The sequence below is a fragment of the Mustela lutreola genome, chromosome 2 (genome assembly GCF_030435805.1).
Source record: "Mustela lutreola isolate mMusLut2 chromosome 2, mMusLut2.pri, whole genome shotgun sequence".
Lineage (NCBI taxonomy): Eukaryota > Metazoa > Chordata > Mammalia > Carnivora > Mustelidae > Mustela > Mustela lutreola.
The window spans coordinates 75,431,919-75,443,314 of NC_081291.1; the positions used below are offsets into that span (position 1 = coordinate 75,431,919).

An 11,396-nucleotide genomic window follows, 5' to 3' on the forward strand; every position below is an offset into this window, starting at 1 on the left:
CCTGGGATCGAGTCCCGCATCGGGCTCTCTGCTCAGCGGGGAGCCTGCTTCCTCCTCTCTCTCTCTCTCTGCCTGCCTCTCTGCCTGCTTGTGATCTCTCTCTGTCAAATAAATAAATAAAATCTTTTAAAAAAATAAATAAAAAAAAAACAAAAAAAACAAAAAGACAGCATACACATCAGCCATTCATAGTGTGGACCTTATATGGATCCTGGTCCAAACAAACACACTGTAAAGGGAAAAGATTATGACATTAGTGACTGGATACTTGATGTTATTAAAGAATTAGTGTTAACTTTTGACAATGATCAAAGCCCTTATCTTTTAAAGGCACATACCAATATTCATGAAGTACATTACACAATGTCTGATATTTGCTTCAAAATAATACAGGAGGGGATAAGTGGGTGGGTGTGTACATGAAAAAGATTGGCCACTGGTTGATAATTGAAGCTGGAAGATGGTCGCATGGGAGCTCATTATACTATCTTGGTATTTTGGGGTGACTGTTTGAAAAATACCATAATAAACAACTTAGCAAAACTATAAAACATATCTGGTGAGGAGGGGAGAACATCTGGATTCAGAGGGAGATGTGGTCAACCAACTGGCTGGGGATCAAGGTCGGGAGTGAGGAGTCTTGCTGCCTGTGCCTGGGACAGACACTTGGGGAAAGCCTCCTGGATGGACACATGACATGAAAAGATGAAGGAATAGTCAAGCAAGACTTTCTTTCATTGCTCAACCATTGATTAATAGTCAGCTTTCCAAGAGTTTTGAAAAGGAATGAAATGGGTTTGCTCCTAGCAGTTCAAAAGAGAGTAATATCAGAACTTGGGAAGATGGCAGAGTATTAGGAAGACCCTGAACTTGCCTTGTCCTTTGAATTTAGCTAGATCAACATTCAATTATTTTTGAACAAGTGGGAAGATGATCCAAGAATAAAGAAACAATCTGCACAGTTGGAGGGAGAGAACATGGCAGATGTGAGGCTTATCTCAACAAACAAAGCACATCTACTTAAGGGTCCAAACACTCCCCACTACAAACAAGGAGGAACTCTGTAGAGGAAGGTGGGAAAAGAGCAGCCAAAACACAACGGAGTGTACACAGCATGCACCAGAAACACTTCCTGAAATTTTTATTGTTGTTATTACTGTTGTTTTTGCTGGGTTTCTCTTTCCCCCTTTCTTTTCTGGACATAATGACTAGACAGGGAAATTCACCCCAAAAGAAAGAATAGGAGGTAATACCCACTGCCAGGGTTTTAATCAATACAGATATAAGTAAACTGTCTGAACTAGAATTTAAAATACGATTATAAAGAAACTAGCTGAGCTTGGGGGAAAAAAACATAGGAGACACTAGAGAATCCCTTACTGGAGAAGTAGAAGAACTAAAATCTAATCCAGCTGAAATGAAAAAATGCTATTACAGCAGTTACAAATGGAGGCTTTAACAGCAAGGATATATGAGGCAGAAGAGAGAGTCAGTGATATTGAAGACAAAATGATGGAAAATAAGGAAGCTGAAAAGGAGAAAGACAGCTATTGGATCACAAAGAGAGACTTTGAGAACTCCAGTAATTCCATAAAATGAAATAATATCTGGATAATAGGGGTCCCAGAAGATGAAGAGTGGGAGAGAGGGACAGAAAATTTATTTGAACAAATTATAGCTGAGAACTTCCCTATTTGGGGAAGGAAACAGTCATTCAAGTCTGGAAGGCATATAGAACCCTCCTCAAAATCAATAAAAATAGGTTGACACTTCAACATACTATAGTGAAGCTTGAAAATTTCAAAAAGAAAGAGAAAATCCTGAAAGCAGCTTGGGACAAGAGGTCCTTCTACAAGTGCAGAATCATAAGTCTGGCAGGAGACCTGTCCATAGACACCTGGCAGGCCAGAAAGGACTGACATGATGTATTCAATGTGCTAAATGGGAAAAATATGCAGCCAAGAATATATTTTTAAAATATTTTATTTATTTATTTATCAGATGGAGATCACAAGCAGGCAGAGAGGCAGACAGAGAGAGAGAGGAGGAAGCAGGCTCCCTGCCAATCAAAGAGACTGATGCGGGGCTCGATCCCAGGTCGCTGGGATCATGACCTGAGCCAAAGGCAGAGGCTTAACCCACTGAGCCACACAGGTGCCCCAGCAGCCAAGAATATTTTATTCAGCAATGCTGTCATTCAGAATAGAAGGAGAGATAAAGAATTTCCAGGGCAAAAAAAAAAAAAAAAAAGTAAAGGAATTTGTGAACACTAAACCAGCCCTGAAAGAAATATTGAAGAGGATCATTTGAGCAAAGAGAGAGGCCAAACAAAGACCAGAAAGGAACAAAGACAATCTACAGGAACAGCAACTTTACAGGTAATACTATGGCACTAATTTCAGATCTTTCAATAATTATTCTGAATGTAAACAGACCAAATGCTCCAATCAAAAAGCAAAGGGTATCAGAATGGGTAAAAAACAAAACAAAACAAGACCCATTGATATGTTGTTTACAGGAGACTCATTTTAGACCCAAAGTCACCTCCAGATTGAAAGTGAGGGGGTGGAGAACCATTTATCATGCCAATGAAATAAAAAGAAAGTTGGAGTGGCCATCCTTATATCAGACAAACTAGAATTTAAACCAAAGACTATAAGAGATGAAGGATATTATGTCATAATAAAAGGGTATATCCAACAAGAAAATCTAACACTTGTAAACATTTATGCCCCTAACTTGGGGAACAACCAAATATTTAAAACTATGAATAACCAAATTAAAGAAACATACTGAGGGCTGCCTGGGTGGCTCAGTCAGTTGAACATCTGCCTTCTGCTCAGGTCATGATCCCAGGTCCCGGGGTGGAGCCCTGCGTGGGTGTCCCTGCTCAGTGGGAAATCTGCTTCTCCCTCAACCCTCTGCTCTTCCCCACCTCCCCCTCCTGTGTCTCTCTCACTGGCTCTTTCTCTCTTAAATAAATCTCTAAAAAATAAAGAAAAACATTGATAATAATATAATAATAATAGGGGACTTTAACACCCCATTCACACCGATGGACAGATCACATAAACAGAAGATCAATAAAGAAACAAGGACATTCGGGACGCCTGGGTGGCTCAGTTGGTTAAGCAGCTGCCTTCGGCTCAGGTCATGATCCCAGCGTCCTGGGATCGAGTCCCGCATCGGGCTCCTTGCTCAGCAGGGAGCCTGCTTCTCCCTCTGCCTACCATTCTGTCCACCTGTACTCGCTCTCTCTCAATCTCTCTCTCTGACAAATAAATAAATAAAATCTTAAAAAAAAAAAAAAAAAAGAAACAAGGACATTGAATAACACACTGGACCAGACGAACTTAACAGGTATAGTCAGAGCATTTCATCCTGAAGCAGCAGAATACACATTCTTCTCAAATGCATGTAACATTTCCCAGAACAGATCACATATTGGGTCACAAATAAGGTCTCAAATGGTACAAAAAGATTGAGATCAGTTCATGCATATTTTCAGACCACAGTACTTTAGAACTTGAAGTCAACTACAAGAAAAAAATCTGGAAGGACCACAATACATGCAGGTTAAAGAACATCCTATTAAAGAATGAATGGGTCAACTAGGAAATTAAAGAACAATTAAAAAGGCGCCTGGGTGGCTCAGTGGGTTAAGCCGCTGCCTTCGGCTTAGGTCATGATCTCAGGGTCCTGAGATCGAGTCCCACATCAGGCTCTCTGCTCAGCGGGGAGCCTGCTTCCTCCTCTCTCTCTCTGCCTGCCTCTCTGCCTACTTGTGATCTCTCTCTGTCAAAAAAAAAAAAAAAAAAAAAAAAGAACAACTAAAAAAATGGAAGAAATGAAAATGAAAACATGATAGTTCAGAACCTTTGGGATGAAGCAAAGGTGGTCCTAAGAGGGAAGTATATAGCAATACAGGCCTTTCTCAAGAAACAAGAAAAGTCTCAAATACACAATCAAACTTTACACCTAAAGGAGCTGGAAAAAGAACAGCAAATAAAGCCTAAATCCAGCAGGAGAAGAGAAATAATAAAGATTGCAGCAGAAATCAATGATTCAGAAATTAAAAAAACAAAACAAAACAAAACAGAACAGATAAACAAAAGTTGGAGCTGGTTCTTTGAAAGAATTAATAAGATCAATAAACCCCTAGCCAGAATTATTAAAAAGAAGAGAGAAAGGACCTAAATAAATAAAACCATGAATGGGAGAGGAGAGATCACAGCCAACACTGAAGAAATACAAAGAATTAGAAGAGAATATTAGGAGTCATTATATATCAACAAATCAGGCAATCTGGAAGAAACGGATGCATTCCTAGAAACATACAAACTACCAAAACTGAAACAGGAAGAAATAGAAACCCTGAACAGATCCATAACCAGCAAAGAAATTGAATTAGTAATGAAAAATCTACCAACAGGGCGCCTGGGTGGCTCAGTTGGTTGGCCGACTGCCTTTGGCTAGGGTCATCATCCTGGGGTCCCATGATCAAGTCCTGCATCGGGCTCCCAGCTCCATGGGAAATCTGCTTCTCCCTCTGACCTTCTCCCCTTTCATGTTCTCTCTCACTCTCTCTCTCTCTCAAATAAATAAATAAAATCTTTTAAAAAAGTCTCCCAACAAATAAGAGTCCAGGGCTGGATGGCTTTCTAGCAGAATTATACCAAGCATTTAAAGAAGAATTAATATCTAGAGATTCACATACCTGTAGCCCTGGGGCTAATAATACATTATACGTTTATAAAAAATTAAAAATTATAAAAAAGAAGAAGAATTAATACCTATCTTTCTGAAACTGTTTCAAAAAAAAAAAAAATAGAAGGAAAACTTCCAAACTCATTCTATGAGATCAGCATTACCAAACCAGACAAAAGACCCCACTAAAAAGAATTACAGATCAATATTCCTGTTGAACATGGATGCAGAAATTCTCACCAAGATACTAGCTAATAGGATCGAAACAGTACATTAAAAAGATTATTCACCACAACCAAGTAGGATTTATTCCTGGGCTGCAAGGGTAGTTCAAAATCTATAATCAATCAGTGTGATATACAACATTAATAAAAGAAAGGACAAGAATTATTCTCTCAATATGATCCTCTCAATTGACGCAGAAAGAAACATTTGACAAAATACAGCATCCTTTTTTTTTTTTTTAAGATTTTATTTATTTATTTGACAGAGAAAGACACACACAGAGAGGAAACATAGTAGGGGTAGTGGGAGAGGGAGAAGCAGGCTTCACGCCGAGCAGAGATCCAGATGAGAAGCTCGATCCCAGGACCCTGGGATCATGACCTGAGCCAAACGCAGATGTTTAATGACTGAGCCACCCAGGACCCCCTATGGCATCCTTTCTTGATAAAAACTCTCCACTGTATAGGGATAGAGGGAATATACCTCAATATTATAAAAGCAACATATGAAAAACCCATAGCAAATATCATCTTCAACAGGGAAACACAGAGCTTTCCCCTTAAGGTTAGGAACACAAAAACGATGTCCACTCTCACCACTGTTGTTCAACATAGTACTGGAAATCCTAGCCTCAGCAGTCAGGCAACACAAAGAGATAAAAGGATCTAAATCAGCAGAGAGGAAGTCAAATTTTCACTCTTTGCAGACAACATAGTACTCCGTGTAGACAACCCAAAAGACTCCAGCAAAAAATTGCTAGAACTGATATAGGAATTCAGCAAAATGGCAAGATATAAAATCAATGCAGAGAAGTCAGTTGCATTTCTATACCCTAACAATGAGGCAGAGGAAAGAGAATTCAAGGAATTGATCCCATTTACAATTGCACCAAAAACCATAAGATACCCAGGAGTAAACCTAACCAATGAAGTCATAGGATCTGTACTCTGAAAACTACAGGACACTTATGAAGAAAACTGAGGAAGACACAAAGAAATGGAAAAACATTCCATGCTCATGCATTGGAAGAACAAATATTGTTAAAATGTCTATGCTACCCAAAGTAGTCTACACACTAAAGGCAATCCCTATCAAAATACCGTTGACATTTTTCACAGAGCTGGAACAAACAATCTTAAAATTTGTATGGAACCAGAAAAGACCCCAAATAGTTAAAGGAATGTTGAAAAAGAAAACCAAAGCTGGAAGCATCACAATTCCGGACTTCAAGCTCTATTACAAAGCTGTAATAATCAAGACAGTATGGTACTGGCAAAAACCCAGACACACAGATCAATGGAACAGAATAGAGAACCCAGAAATGGACTGTCAGCTCCATGGTCGAGTAATCTTTGACAAAGCAGGAAAGAATATCCAATTGAAAAAAAAAAAGACAATTTCTTCAACAAATGGTGTTGGGAAAATTGGACATCCGCATGAAGAAGACTGAAACTGGACCACTTTCTCATACCATACACAAAATAAACTCAAAATGGATGAAACACCTGAGTGTGAAACAGGAATCCATCAAAATCCTAGAAGACAATGCAGGCAACAACCTCTTTGACGTTGACCACAGCAGCTTCTTGCTAGACACGCCTTCAAAGGCAAGAGAAACAAAAGCAAAAATGAACTATTGGGACTCGATTAAGATGAAAAGCTTTTGCACAGCAAAGGAAACAGTCAACAAAACTAAAAAGGCAACCTATAGAATGGGACAAGATATTGGCAAATATATCAGATAAAGAGCTGGTATCCAAATTCTAGAAAGAACATACCAAATTCAACACCCAGAAAACAAAAAATCCAATCAGGAAATGAGCAGAAGACATAAACAGATACTTCTCTAAAGAAGGCATGCAAATGGCCAACAGATACATGAGAAAATGCTCAAAATCGCTCAGCATCAGGAAAATACACATCAAAACCACAATGAGATACCACTTCATACCAGTCAGAATGGTTAAAATGAACAACTCAGGAAACAACAGATGTTGGTGAGAAAGGAGAACCCTCTTACACTGTTGGTGGGAATGCAAACAGTGTAACCACTCTGGAAAACAGTATGGAGTTTCCTCAAAAAGTTAAAAATAGAGTTACTCTATGACCCAGTAATTGCACTACTAGGTATTTATCCAAAAGTTATAGATATCGTGATTTGAAGGGACACCTGCACCCGAATATTTATAGCAGCAATGTCCACAATAGCCAAAATATAGAAAGAAACCAGATGTCCACTGACAGATGAATAGATAAAGAAGATGTGGTAAGTATACACAATGGTATATTACTCAGCCATTAAAAAGAATGAATCTTGCCATTTGCAACGATGTAGATGGAACTAGAGTGTATTATGCTAAGTGAAACAAGTCAGTCAGAGAAAGACAAATGCCATATGCTTTCACTCACATGTGGAATTTAAGAAACAAAACATGATTGTAGGGGAAGTGAAGGAAAAATAAAGTAAGACAAAAACAGAGAAGAAGGCAAACCATCAGGGACTACAGGGAGCAAACTGAGGGTTGCTGGAAGGGAGGTGGGTGGGGGGTGGCATAATTAGGTGATGGGCGTTGAGGAGGGCACTTGATGGAATGAGCACTGAGTATTGTATGCAACTGATGAATCACTGAATTGTGTCCCTGAAAATACTGATACAGTATATGTTCATTAAACTGAATTTAAATAAAAAATTTTCAAAAGTAGTATCAGAGGAATGTAATTGACTGCAGAAGGCCGACAGCTCAAACCACCCACTTCCTTCCAGGCTCAGCTCTAAGTACCAATTTCCAAGCCCTATGTTGTCTTCTTTACCTCGCAGTGTACCCAGCTGCTCCTATATGCTGTCCCTGACCTCAGGCTGGCTGGGTATCATGTGTTCCGAGAAGCACAGACACCAGCCCTCCTGGGCAGAGTCCCAAAGCCAACAACAGAGCGTCACAGCTTAAGGAATATGGACACCATCGAGTCCAACTGTACAACTGCCCAACAGACAGGGAAAGTGAGCCCCAGAGACACTGAGGGACTATAATCCGTGTACAAAAATCTCTGGGACTGAGTAGGTAATTCTTGGGAAGGATTTCTACATAGAAATGTACATTCTTTCAATAAATTTTTACTGAGTATCTGTTGTGTTATCACCAGCTGGGCTATGATGTGAGGGATCCTCAGATGAATGGGAAATAACTTCTGTCCTAGAATAGCTAACTAGAACTGAGTTAGAAGGGTTGCAGAGTAGGAAGGAGAAAAGAATTAAACAGAACATTCATATATATTGTGGGCAAGAGAGCACTGGTATTGGAGCCAGATAGCCCTGGTGATTCCTATCAACTATGTGATTCCGGGAAAGTGACTTGCTCTCTCTGAGCCTTGGCAGCCTTGTCTTACAAAATGGGTGTGATAACCTCGCTTTGCTTACCCACAGAGAAGACATCTGGAGAACTCTAACATGTAATGTAATATGTGGTTGAAGACATCTTAATAAATGAATAAATACACCGATTGCAAACAAATATGTATGTACCAAGGCAAAGGACTGGTACATGGTGGAACGGTCACACACACCATCCCTTCCTCTGCTGGAAGCAGCCTCCCTCCCAAAGCCCTGAACACAACACCCTGGGAAGAGGTACAAAAAGAGAGACAGGCTGGGTGGCTAGAAGGGATCAGCCGGTGGGGGTAGCACAGAAAGAGGAAATGGAAGAGGTGAGATGAGCAGAATTTCCTTCCTGTTTTGCCGTCAATGGAGCATGGTAGGAAGAAGTTGGTCTGGCGTGAGACTCTGGTGCGACGTCTATTCAACGTGAGTAAACATGGGTGTTACAAGAACTTCTAAATTGGAGTGCAAGTTTGCAGTTTAGAAATTCCAACTTGGAGAACCTAGAGAGAGTCCAGACTGACTCTGTAATGGGCTTGGCTCAGAAAGGGATGAAGTTTGCCCAAGGAAGACAGAAAATAGAGAGAAAGGGACGGAGAGTGAGGCAGAGCTGGAGGCAGGGCCAAATGGTGGCTCTTCCATCAGAACCCCAGCTTGTCAAGTGCTGGCCAAGCTCTGTCAGCAAGTCAACTGCCCAGCTCCCTAGCCTGGGCTCCATGAGTAGCACCAGGCACTGAGTACAGATGAACAAAAACCCTTACTATGAGGAATTTGCAGGCTAGCAGGGAGACAGACTTTCCCCTGGACAATATTTCCTCTACAGACAGGAAGCTCAAAGCAAGGCATCAGGGAGGGCTGGAGAGATTGGGGAAGCTTCTGGAGGGGAGATGGGCCTGGAGTTTGCTGGTAGAGGACAGGAAGGGTCAGGCTGCCGGCAAAAGTTTCACGGATTCAAGTCCTCAGCTGACAATAGAAGCAGGTGTTTTGAAAATGTGATGTCACTTTTTGCTGTAATACTAGATGCGGTCAATGTGTTAAAATTGTGTGTTAGGAATGTGCGAGAACAGTATTTTAAGGTCTGTATTCTGAAGTTGAAGCAACGTGGTCTCCTGAAGGAGAGGGCCCTGTGCATCTTGGCTGCCTGGCTTCAGAGGCTAGGGTCTGCATCCTTCCCAGGGCAAATAACCCTTGCACATCTTAAAATGCAAGAAAATGAGGCAGAGCCTTCTCCTCCCAGCCCACTTCAACACGGGAAAGTCCCTCTTGTCCTTAGGAAGTCTGTCTTGCAGTAGTGCCAGGCTGTCTTTGCTTTGGCCGCTCTTGGGATCTGTGGAGAACAGCTGGGAACTAAACCCCAGGAGGAGGGTGCTTCCTCTGCACTAAGGAATATGGTAAAGTGCTGCCCAGCTGTCTGCTGCCTGACTTCTCGCTGGCGGCTATATCTGCGCTGGGCAGAGAAGAGTGGGTCAAGGATGAAAAATGCAGGACATGTGAGGTCTGAGCTGGTGCTGCTACTGGGACAGGCCTGGGTGGGTCTATGGAGGGCAGGATGAATTATGGAAGAGTCTACCTGGCAGGGTCAGCCCTTTCTGGAAGTCCCTGACCCTGGAACCATGACTGACTTCCCGTGGCTGGGACCTGTCCGTTTCTTTGCTGGGAAAGTGCCTCAGTGAATTCCCCAGAAACTTGGCCCTTGGTGCAAGGGCTCGGAATCTGCCCTGCACACAGGGAGTAGGTGACTGAGGGGCTGTGGCTGGAAATCCAGCTCAACAGGAAGCAGATGGACTGAAGTATTTCAAAAGAGGATGAGACAATTGAACAGCAAAATTGATGATGATAATAATGGAATAAATTTAATACTCCTGTGTCCATAACAATATACATAAATAAATTGAGAGAAGGGCCAACCCTTTCTTACGGTAAAGTCCAATTAGTAAATGTTAAAAAAAAAAAAAAAAAAGATGTAAACTGTGAGAGAAATTTGCTGGGTAAGAGGTTATAGCTCCCTGAGCTGGAATTTTTGACGCAGGCATACAAACTGGTTTCATTTTGTAATGTTCCTGGATAAATGGCTGAGTCTTGCAGGTTTTGGCATAGTTTTACAAGATAATTATTACTGGTACTGGCAGAGGGTGAAGCCAGCCTTCCAGCCCTGCCAGGGTTACTGCTCAGGCAACTGGTTCGAGCAACAGCATGGCGGTTCCTCCCTTTCTGGCTAGAAGTGTGATGGTGCCCCAGATGGAAAAGCATGCAACCCTTCTAGGGACACCCAGCTGCAACTCTGGTCATGCCTGAGGAAAGCACACTTCTGTCAGAAAAGAAAGACGAGGACCCACTGGAAGATCAAAACTTCATTAGAATATTGAGGAATTAAAGAAGGACTTCATGGTGAAAAGCGAGGAACTCTCCGACTCTCTCATGAGTTGCCAGTGGCAGCCCTCAGATGCAGTTCACTCTAAAATCCCAGAGGAGCCCCCACTGAAGCATGAGGTTCATTAAATTACCCAACTGTCATATTAATTGTCTCCTGTTTTGTTTTTGTTTTTAAAGATTTTATTGTTTTTTTTGAAACAGAGAGAGAGAGAGAGAGTGCACTAATGGGGGGAGGGGAGAAGGGAGAGGAAGAAGCAGGCTCCCGGCTGAGCAGGGACCTGGATGCAGGGCTTGATCCCAGGACCCTGAGATATTGACCTGAGGCAAAGGCAGACAGGTAACTGGCTGAGCCATCCAGGATCCAGGTGCCCGTTTTTGTTTTTGGGAAAAAAAAAAAAATCTCCCAGGAACGTCCTGAATTCTATATGTAAATAAATACAAATCTCTAGGACTTAAATGTGACTGATGTGCTGAAATGCAATGTAAATAAACTTTACCAGCACACACACACACATGCATGCACGCATGCACGCACACACACAAGAATTATGGAAATAGAAAAATCACTGTTTGGCAAACAATACAGTAATAATTGTCAGCACCATGGATGAATGAATATTTATGTTTATGGGCAAAAGTTCCTCCCCACAAGCTGCTTATTAATTACGAAGGAATAAGTGGTAATTTTATGGTGGAAAAACCTGGCAGACACCATCTT

At 41.5% G+C, this 11,396-nt stretch overlaps 1 pseudogene; it reads left to right on the top strand.

Moving 5' to 3' along the window:
• Positions 1-10,359: 10,359 nt before the first annotated feature.
• Positions 10,360-10,804, top strand: LOC131825552 (putative uncharacterized protein C6orf52; annotated as a pseudogene).
• Positions 10,805-11,396: the final 592 nt, after the last annotated feature.